The sequence below is a fragment of the Mastomys coucha genome, unplaced genomic scaffold (assembly GCF_008632895.1).
Source record: "Mastomys coucha isolate ucsf_1 unplaced genomic scaffold, UCSF_Mcou_1 pScaffold23, whole genome shotgun sequence".
In the NCBI taxonomy this organism is placed as follows: domain Eukaryota; kingdom Metazoa; phylum Chordata; class Mammalia; order Rodentia; family Muridae; genus Mastomys; species Mastomys coucha.
Genome location: NW_022196906.1, coordinates 25,292,052 through 25,302,642, shown reverse-complemented (window position 1 = coordinate 25,302,642; position 10,591 = coordinate 25,292,052). Strand labels below are relative to the sequence as shown.

General features: G+C 41.8%; 1 pseudogene; it reads right to left on the bottom strand.

The window, feature by feature from the left end:
- Positions 1 to 10,591, bottom strand: part of LOC116072800 — a 60,358-nt pseudogene that overhangs the window by 20,113 nt on the left and 29,654 nt on the right.

Below are 10,591 nucleotides of genomic sequence, written 5' to 3'. Positions count from 1 at the left end.
GGCTTTGCCCATTGCACCCAGTAGAGTGAGTACCATGGTTTAAGCCTGTCTGCCCTTGATCGTGAGATTGTACATAATGGAACTCGCTTGATTGAGCAGTAACTGCTTATCCTATTAAAACAAAAAGGGGGAACTGTGGAGCGCTGCTGCCGCGCTTTAAAGATGGTGCCTGCCATTCTTCTGCTTTGGAGTAAACAAGTCCTTATTTGGCAAGAGGGTTGCACCTGCCAGTGGTCTGATCTTTCGTCATGAGGCTGTAGCCAATGATAGCGCAAGACGTGGTATGGGCTCATGGGCAGTCCTATGAAGGTTATTTAAGCAGCACTCACAGACCATGGGGGGGGGGCACACCCTTGATTCTCATGTAACTAACAGCTCCTGAGTAAACTGTTGCTGGAAGGAACTGGTGTGCTGGTTGGGGTGATCGGCACAGGGAGGGACTAAACAAATTCAGAAGAAAACTTTGACTAAGAATAAGTATGCTCACTTTCTCAACAGCAATGACAGACTCACGATGCGTACATATCCCAAACTCTATTAAGCTGCTTACTATAAACGTGCAGTTTAAGGCATGCTCAATCCCTAAGAGTGCAAGAGTTCTGTTTCAAGATTCCTGAGAATTGTAGTAAGCTCAGGACAGCATAAAAATAGTTTAGAATTACATCTTCATTTGTAATACAATTAAGACTTGTAAGATTTCTTAGACGGTGCTTCAATTTTACAAGACACTAAAAGACATTAGAATCTGGAGATATGACTCTATGGTTAAAAGCACTTGCTGCTCTTATAGAGTACCTGGGGATCAGCTCCTAGAACCCAGATTGGTGTCTTACTGTTTCTGTAATTCCAGCACCAGGGATCAAGGGTCAGGTTTTCTTTTTTGGCTTCTACAGGCACCTGGATGCCCATATTGCACATAAACACACACACTCTCTCTCTCCCTTTCTCTGTACACACACACACACACATACACACACACACACACACACACATACACACACACATGCCCCAGTCTTCAAAAGGATTTGTGTGTGTGTGTGTATGTGTGTGTATGTGTTGTAACACTTGTGGAAGCCAGAGGTCAATAAGAGGTCAATAGTGAGTTCCTTCCTCAATCACTTTCTACCTTTTTAAAAAAATCATTACATTTGTTTATTTAGGGGAGGGACACACATACCAGGATTCTGGTGTGGAGGTCAGAGGACAATTTTGGGGAGTTGGTTCTCTTCTTCTACCGTGTGAGTCACAGGGGATCACATGCTGGTTTGGCAGTAAGAACATTTACCCACTGAGACATCTCACCTTCATTCACTGAACATAAAGCTCATTGACTGGGCTAGAACAACTGGCCAGTGAGCTCTTGGGATCCTCTACCAATACTGATCCTCCAGTACTGAGATCACAGCTGTTCTTGTTTTTGTTGTTGTTTAATGTGGGTATGGAGATTGAACTCAAATCCTCAGGGTTCTATGGTGAGCATTTTACCCACTGAGCCATGTCCCCTAAATACTATATATTTTGAATAAGAAGAAAATTCATCAGATCATAGGAGTTGGAGCCAAAAGCTATAACAACAAAAGAGGTTACCGCAGCAAGCACAACTCCACCTGAGGGCCAGAGCCCTGCCCAGGGGCTCCAATGAACTGAGACTCTTCATTCTGTTTATCAGAGTGCACCTGCATCCTGTTTCAGCAAAAGTAAAACTGTCATTTACAAAAGATCAGTCTGTATCCTAAGCATTTTAATAAAAAGCTAAAATGAAAAAAAACAACAACAACAAAAATGGCACTAAAAAATCTATGTTTTTAAGATCTATCTTTTTTTTTTTTTTTTCCCAGACAGGGTTTCTCTGGGTAGCCCCAGCTGTCCTGGAACTTATTCTGTAGACCAGGCTGTCCTTGAACTCAGAAATCCACTTGCCTCTGCCTCCCAAGTGTTGGGATTAAAGGCGTGTGCCACCACCACCCAGCAATCTACCTTATTTTTAACTGGGAAGGTGGCATGTGCAGTGAATTCTGGAGTCCACAGAGATAAAAGGTCTCTCTTGGAGCTGGAGTCATAGGTGGTTGTGAGCCAGGGCTACACAGAGATATAATATATGAATATGTTGTATAGTATATGATTTTAGATATATAATATAGTATACAATATATAATATATATACATATATATATATATATAACATCTAGGTTTTACAATCTCTTCTAGATTGGTGATTACCCATTTCACCAAGATTAGAAGCTAAGGAACTATGATTGGTTATGGAGTCTAAATTAGATACAGAAGTTTGTTTGTTTGTTTGCTTGTTTGCTTGTTTTTCTGTTTTTTGAGCTAGGGTTTCTCTGTTTAACAGCCATGGCTATCCTAGAACTTGATTTGTAGACCAAGCTGGCCTCCAACTCACAGAGATTCTTCTGCCTCTGCCTCCTGAGTACTAGGATTAAAGGCATTCTCCACCATGCCTGACCAGAGAGGGAATATTTTTAATTAAATGTAAATAGTTATTTTGACTATATATGCCATAAAGTTTGATGAACAATATATTTCAATTTGTGCTATAGAGATCAAAAAATAATTTTTTTTCACAAAAATGTTTATGATGATAAAGATTGGACCAGGGGCATCATGCATGCTGAAGACATACTGTGCCACTAACTAATAGCTCCAGCTCCCTAAAACATTCTGTCCAGTAGTAAAATAAATAATGTAAATGTCCAAATTCTCATTAAAAGGTGCTTAAACTTTATGCATCGTGGAAGTGGAAATTAAGGGAATTAGTTGTCATTTTATAGTTATTAGAAAAAAATTAAGACCAGCAGCATGTACTGTAGTAAAGTACTTGTGTTTATGTTGGGAGGAGTAGGAAGCAGTCCAATCTCCGTGGAAAGCAATATAGTAATATCAATTAACGGTAACTATGCTTATAAGAATGTAAATGTTATCTTAGACATCTATGTTGATCCTGAAATATGGCATTCTTTTTTTTCCTACCTCCCTGCCTGAAATATGACATTCTAACAAGCTAATTGTTTAAACTAAGAGATCCTCCTGAACAGCTGATCTGGGAAGAGACTTTACTTTGACATCCCTTTATCTATCTAAATCCAGACTCTCCAAAGAATACAGTTACTTTTGGTTCCTTCCCTGAGTTTTCACTAACTAACCCCATATCTTCAGGAGTCAAGACTAAAGACTGCAATCACACTGGACAGGTTTCTCACACGCCGTTGGCTGTCTCCTAGGCCCATTCAATTCCCAAACACAATCCTTCACTAACTGCTGTCTAGCCTGGGGTTCATTTATTCCTCTAATATTATTCTCCACTCTTCAAACTGGTCATCTTCCCCATCTCCCTCTCCCCACAAAGAAGGCAACAGAATTATCTAGACCTCTTTGGTTAGTGGGTAATGACATTTCTGTGGTTGTTCCTCATGCATGTTAATAGATGTGTTTATCTTTCTCTCCTATTAATCTTCCATTGTTGGCTCATTCCAGCAAGTCATTGGAAAAGGTAGGGGACACTTTTCCTTTGCCCTACATCTACATAATCATTCAATTCAGCCAGAACAAGGAAAGCACAAATACAGGGCAGATAATGAATCTTTTTTTTTTTTTTTTGGCAACAGGATGGATGAAGTTAGAGATAACCAAATGATAAAAATGCTAAGAAAATTGTGCACACTGATTAAAGATAATGAACTATTGCTTTCTCTATGGCTTGGGATGACTTTCAAGAGATACTGTTGAGTGAAAAGGGCAAAATGGAAAAGCATATTGCATGAATCAGTGCTCTGCTGGAGAAACAGAGCTACATAGAGACTTCTGGAAGGCCGTTGGGGCTAGAGGGTGGGACAGCAAATCTGTAGTGCCCAGGCCAGGCCATGGGTCGGAGGTAGGGCAGCGGATCCCTCCAGTAGTATATTTTCTTACTCCCAAATGTCTTAGTTCTGCTGTTAAGGACTTGCCTGTTTCTGGTTTGTTGGTTAGTTGGTGGGTGGGTGTTGTGATGGATCCAGGGCACTCTATGGTACCAGGCAAGCATTCTGCACTGCGCTACATCCCCAGGGCCTCTGAACACCTTTCAGCTCATTGAATAAGACCCACAGAGACAACAGAGAATACTCCCCTTTACTGGAAGTCAACTGATTAGGACTTTAGTCACATATCCAAACGCCTTCACAGCAACACCAGCACAAACAGTTGATGGAATAACCGAATAGGCACGCTTGTTTCTCCACAACTAGCCGCTGGAGGTATAATGCTTCTTTTGTTCCCTTCACACTTGACTTTCGCCACAAGGCCAATAAATGACTGTTTCATTTTTTATAAAACAAATAATGAGAAACCCTGCGTCATAGCTTCCACACTACCTTCCCCTTGTCTGTGGTACCACTTTGTGCAGCTTAGGTCAACCGCGCCTACTGATAGCAGAGTTCCCAGGAATTAGTTCCTCCCAGTTTCACAACTAGAGACGTGGTTTTTACTGTAGCCACTTAAGCATGCAACTAAGTTTTTCTTTCCTAATTTAGCAGATAACCTCCATCTTCCCATTTGAAGGGAGCACCAAGTACGAATTCTATGAACAATTGTTCCTGAATAGTGATCATAATCATGGGAAAATGTGTCTACAATGAGTCTATCTGGATCTATGGGATGACCCAGTTATAAAGACTGCACTTCAGAGCACAGCAGTTAGCGTTTCTTCCCCAGGCATGATGAGTTTGTGTCAGTTCTTGTCTGGGGTCTGTTCCCTTCTCAAGGTTACTTGGGATCCTCTCTGCCGCCCTCACTGACAGTTGAAAAGGCAAATGAGCGTCTGTGTTTCTCTTTTTTGTTTTCGGCCTTGGTGGTAGCTCCTAAGGAACATTTCAGCTTCTGTTTTTGTGTGATAAGAGTAGCTGCGGTGCTGGGTGTTTCTTGGAGGTGCCTTTCAGCCATAAGTCCAGAGAACAGTTAAACGTAAACTAATTTAAAACTTGTTTTTATACAAGAGTTGGGGCTGGGAAATAGAAGATGACTCAACAGTTAAGAGCACCACTGCTCTCCCAGACCACAGAGAAGCCAGATTTGGTTCCTAGCACCCGCAAGGAAGCTCACAACCGTCTGTAACTCCAGTTCCAAGATCCAACACTATCATCTGACCTCCGAAGGCACCAGGCACCCACATGGTGCAACAGACAACATACATGTGGACAAGACACTCATACACATAAAATAAACAAATGAAGAAAACTCAAATATAAATAGAATAAAGCAAGAACTGGCAACATGATGGTTCAGCCAGTAAAGACCAGCAACTCCTGAAAGTTGACTTCTATCCTCCCCATGCATGCTGGGACATGTGTGTGCCTGCAGAAATACACACATAGGCATACACACACACACTAAATGACACCTTTAATCCCAGCACTCAGGAGTCAGAGGCAGGTGGATCTCAGTGAGTTCGAGGCCAGCCTGGTCTACAGAGGGAGTTCCAGGACAGTTAGGGCTGCATCCATAAACCCTGTTGGGGGAGGGGGAATCCTGAACAAACAGTGGTCAGCTTTCCTCTCTGATTTGGCTTCAGCTATAGCTGAACAATGATGAGGAAATGACAGAAGGATATGACAGGGACAGAATGGAAAGACAGCTGCAGGATCTGGTCCCCGGGCTTGATTGTTTCCTTTCCAAACAAAGTAGAAAGGCAGAACTAGGGAGCAAACCGGAAAAGACTAGAACTTCAGGAGGGTGGGCTGCGAAGATGAGTGACTGGCTTCACAGAGATGACTGCCAAAGACCAATCAAACTTTCTGGGGGCTCAAGAGATGGCTCAGAGGTTAAGAGAGCTAAGAGGTTAAGAGCTTCAAGAGGAATCTGGTTCAATTCCTGGCATCCACATGGCAGTTCGCAGCTATCTGTAACTCCAGTTCTAGGGGATCTGACACAGACATACATAGAAGCAAAACACCAACGCATATAAAAAATAAGAAGACATCATCAAAAAAAATTTTTAATGGAAAGAAAAGGAAAACACTTTCTAGGAATTCTCACCAAGGAAGCATATAGATAGCTATTTTTTTAAGTTTATTTAAATTTTAGTTTTTGAAGCTCAATGCAGGACAAGCTGTCTCTATTTTGAGTAAGTCTCTGTTTTTGTATAAAGCCTCACAGCTTGCCCAGCCTTGCAATACAGATCTGTTTGATCCACAGGAAACTGCAAATATAGGGGCTGACCAAATGTTAAACAAGGTGACTCGTAAGCCCAGAGATAGAAAAGAAATAGAAGATTTTTTGGAAAACCAAACTCTAAGCCAAATACAGCAGAGATTAAAATCCACCGGAACAGGGCTCTGAATATTTATGGGTAATCCTTGAATAATCCTTAGAAATAGATATCACTGATGCAAATCAGATGAAAAGGATTGGATGGATTTTTCCATCACATATGGCAACAAAGCCTGTGTGGGGACTAAAAAGACAGTGACGCTCTTAGCAGGGTCGTGGATGCACAGTTCTGGAGACAGACAGGAAATAAAGTGACATCAGTTACAGAAGTAACCCTTCTGCTCCAAGGACCACGCTCCTCTGGTTATTAGGAGCAGGAGGCAGGGCTGGAGGCGTGGTCTTTGCAGAGAGAGCTCTTGCTAGGATGTGCAGGACCTTGAGTTTCATCCCAGCGTTGTGAAAGAAAAGAAAGAAAAAGCAAGGGACAGAAAGCAAGGGACCCACTGTGAGCTAATGACTAGAGAGACTTAGTGTTTGATGTTTGTTGGTTTGTTTGCTTGCTTGTTTGCTTTTTCAAGACAGTTCTGACAGGCATGGACCCCACTCGGTAGGCCAGGCCTGCCTGGAACTCACAGAGATCCTCCTGCCTCTGTCTCCAGAGAGCACAGAAGCACTTCAGGGTTGGATTTTTAAGTTATTAAAGCTTTTTACTCCTTGGCAAACAAGAGTCAGATCCTCCCTGCGTTCCAACTTAAATAAGACCTTTTGCCCTTAATGTCTTTCGTTATTTACTTTACCTCAATGGTCCTGGAAAGCAAACATGCTCCTAATTGTATGTTTCTTGATCACATTAAAATAGCTCTCAGAAAGCTTGAGAGCTAAGCAAAAGTCTTTATTTTCAAATTCCAATATGGCACAATTAAATTTTTTATTTTTATTTTTTTAGCCAGGAAGAAAACATTAGTCATTAACAGCAAAAAATATAATCAATGCTGGGGACTAGGTCTTTAGAGAAAATATCTTTAGCTTTGTTCCTTCACCAAAAAAGTCACAAACACAAACATCTCAACAACTTGTCATAAAATCCATCCATAAGCAATATGTCTAAGTTCAAAAGTGAAGAAAATAAACTTCCTGCTTATAATTCCTCTAAAACTTGCAAAAAAAATTACTATGTTCAAGTCACTTGTACAAGTCTTTTGATGAATGAATTCAAATATTCTAGTATTGACTCCTAAATCCAAGGAGCCAGGATCCCATAGACTATTATCTAGGAAAAGCCAGACAGGACTTCTGTGTTGCAGTCCACAAATGTTTGGAGATGGGGGTGGGAGATGGTGGGAGTGGAGGTGGGGGGGTAGGGGGTAGAGGGATTAGGGGGTGGGGGTTATGGGGGTGGGGTTGTTACATTGTTTTTTTTTTAAACTTTGTATATGGGGGAGGAGGGAGGCAACAGGGGTTTGTTCTTGTTGTTTTTGTTTGTTTTTTGGAGGGGAAACTGGGAAAGGAGAAATTTACATGTAAATAAAGAAAATATCTAATAAAAAAAGAAAAAAAAACTTTGTATATGAAGGTGGCAGGTGGGTTTTAGTTCTCTCCTCTTCCCTTCACTGGGCTTCAGGGGTACCACTTCCATCAAGATAGTACAGCAAGCAGTTTTACAGGTTGAGCCATCTTGCTGTCCCTGTTTGGTTTTGCTGTGGCTGGAGGGGTCTATCTATGTAACCTATACAAGCCCATGGAATCCTTTGCCTCAGCCTCCAGAGTCACCCTCGCTTTGTTAAGGTGTACCACCATCCTGGCTCTGTAAACTCATTCGCTTTCTTTCCTCCCTTCCCTTCCCCTCTCCTCCTCTTTCCTTCCCTTCTCTCTTTCTGGAGACTTGTTTTGAATATGGAATGTCATAATATGTTTATTTTTCATGGTTAGTGCATTGGCTTTCTGTGGAACTACTTGATAGCTGCATACGTTTTTAATTTAATTTTTTTTTTTTTTTGGTCAAGCCCTGGGCCTGTGCATATTATCATTCAGCTACATACACAGCCTTCCATTTTTTAAAATAATTTTTAAGGTCTGCCTGTGTGCTTATATGTGTGTGTCTGTGACTCTGTGTGTACATACAAATGTTTGGGGGCCCACAGAGGCTAGAAAGGGTTAACTGTTCCCTTGGATTTGTTAGCTGTTCTTTTTAGGTACTGGGATACAAACTCAGGTCTTCTGCTAGACCAAGCTCTTGACTGCTGAGCCATCTCTCCAGCCCCCTCATTTTGCTTTAAACCAATTTTAAGTTTGCTTGCTTTAAACCAATTCATAAGAGTAAAAAATCTCATTGTTTATGGTGTGCCATAGGATGCTTGGATCCATGTCCATTTTGTAATGTTCAAATGGGGAAATGCCTACTTCCTCAAACATTCATCATTTCTTTATTGCGAAAATGTTCAAAAATCCTTTCTTTCAAACCTTTAATATTTTGTTTTTGTCACAAAAATTTCAGATAAGCAAAAAGTTGTAAATAACCATAAGATGAACACTGTACCAGCACTGAGATTATAAAATAAAATATTATGGGCCTAGGGGTACAGCTCAGTGATAGAGTGTGTGCTCAGCATACAGAAGGCCCCAGACTTAGTCCTTATCAGAGAGGGACAGAGACAGAGACTTGTGGGTGGGTGGCAGGGCAGGAGAGTACTACCAAGAAAGCCTTACCCTTTGTGTAATCCTCCTCACTGGCATTTCCCTCCTTCTCTGTCTTACTTACCCACTTTCTGGAAGTTGGTGACTGTTCAGCAGTACATTTGAAATCCATTCAGCACATTATTATTATTCACGTATGTGTGTGGCTCTAAGTACTATGTAGTATTGTTTGCAGGCTCCAGTCCTCCTCCTGCTTGCCTTCAAGGCATGTTTGTGGGATTTGCCCATGTTGATCATTAATAGGTTGCTACTTCATATCCCATCAAATAAACATTTAATATTTGCTCTTGTGTTCTCCAGTTGTCCACTATTTAGGTGGTTTGAAGCCACCTAAATAAATAAATAAAATATCCCGTATTGTACTGTATTTGTTCCATGTTAAGGAGCATTCCTAAATATAGGTATCAGAAGTAAGCTGTCCAACCTTAGGAGACATTCTGCCACACTGCTTTCCAAAAAGACTGTGCAGGTGTCATGTAGTATACACACACACACACACACACACACACACACACACACACACACACACATCCAAATAAACATGAGGGGAAGAGAGGGGGAGAGAGAGAGACAGAGAGAGAGAGAGAGGCAATCTGTGCTCACCTCACTTTCCCTTTTCATTCAGTCCAGGATTCCTGTCCGTGGAAAAGCACCACCCTCATTTAGGATGTGTCCCTCCATCTCAGCTGACTTAATCCAGATAATCTTTCATAGATGTGCACAGAGATGTGTTTCCATGCCGATTCTGAGTCTCATCAAATTGACAATCTCTTGTGCTGCATCTTCACATGAGTATGGTTGGGAGCTGGGACCAGAGCTGAAAAAGAGATCAACAGAGAGTAGGCTGGCTTCTTTACAATAATCCACTCTCATGGTAACTATTCCAGTCCTCCAGGTCTAGCCAGTCCCTAGGAGATGCGTCAGTCCTGAGACCAAGCTTCCAATGACTGCTTCCTACAGGACTCAGATGAGAGATTTCACCTTCTTCCACAGCAACTGACGCTGAATGCTCAGTCTGCAGGTCAAAGCATAGATCAGAAGCCTAGCATATATCAAAACCTAGCACTTTACTATTTATTTTCTGGAGTGTTTATTAAACTCAGGACCCTGCTTATACCAGGACAGTGCCCTGCCACTGGGCTATTGTCCCAACTCCTTCCTTTGTTTATCTTATAAGCTGGGGGTTGGACTCAGGGTCTTGTATGTGCTAGGCAAGAGTTCTGCACTTAGACCTTTAGCTCCACTTTTTATATTTTTCATAAAACAATAACCAGCAGGACAGCCAGAGCTACACAGAGGAACCTTGTCTTGAAAAACCAAAACTGCAGGGCTGGTGAGATTGCTCAGTGGGTAAGAGCACTGACTGCTCTTCCATAGGTCCTGAGTTCGGATCCCAGCATTCACATGGTGGCTCACAACCACCCATAATGAGATCTGATGCCCTCTTCTGGTGCATCTGAAGACAGCTACAGTGTATTACACTGGACTCATGGTGGCTCACGGCCATCTGTACAGCTACAGTGTACTCATACACATAAAATAAATAAATAAATCTTTTTAAAAAAAGAAAGAAAGAAAGAAAGGAAGGAAGAAAAACCAAAACCGCTGGGCGGCGGTGGAACATGCCTTTAATCCCAGCACTTGGGATTTCTGAGTTCAAGGCCAGCCTCATCTACAGTGTGAGTTCCAGGAC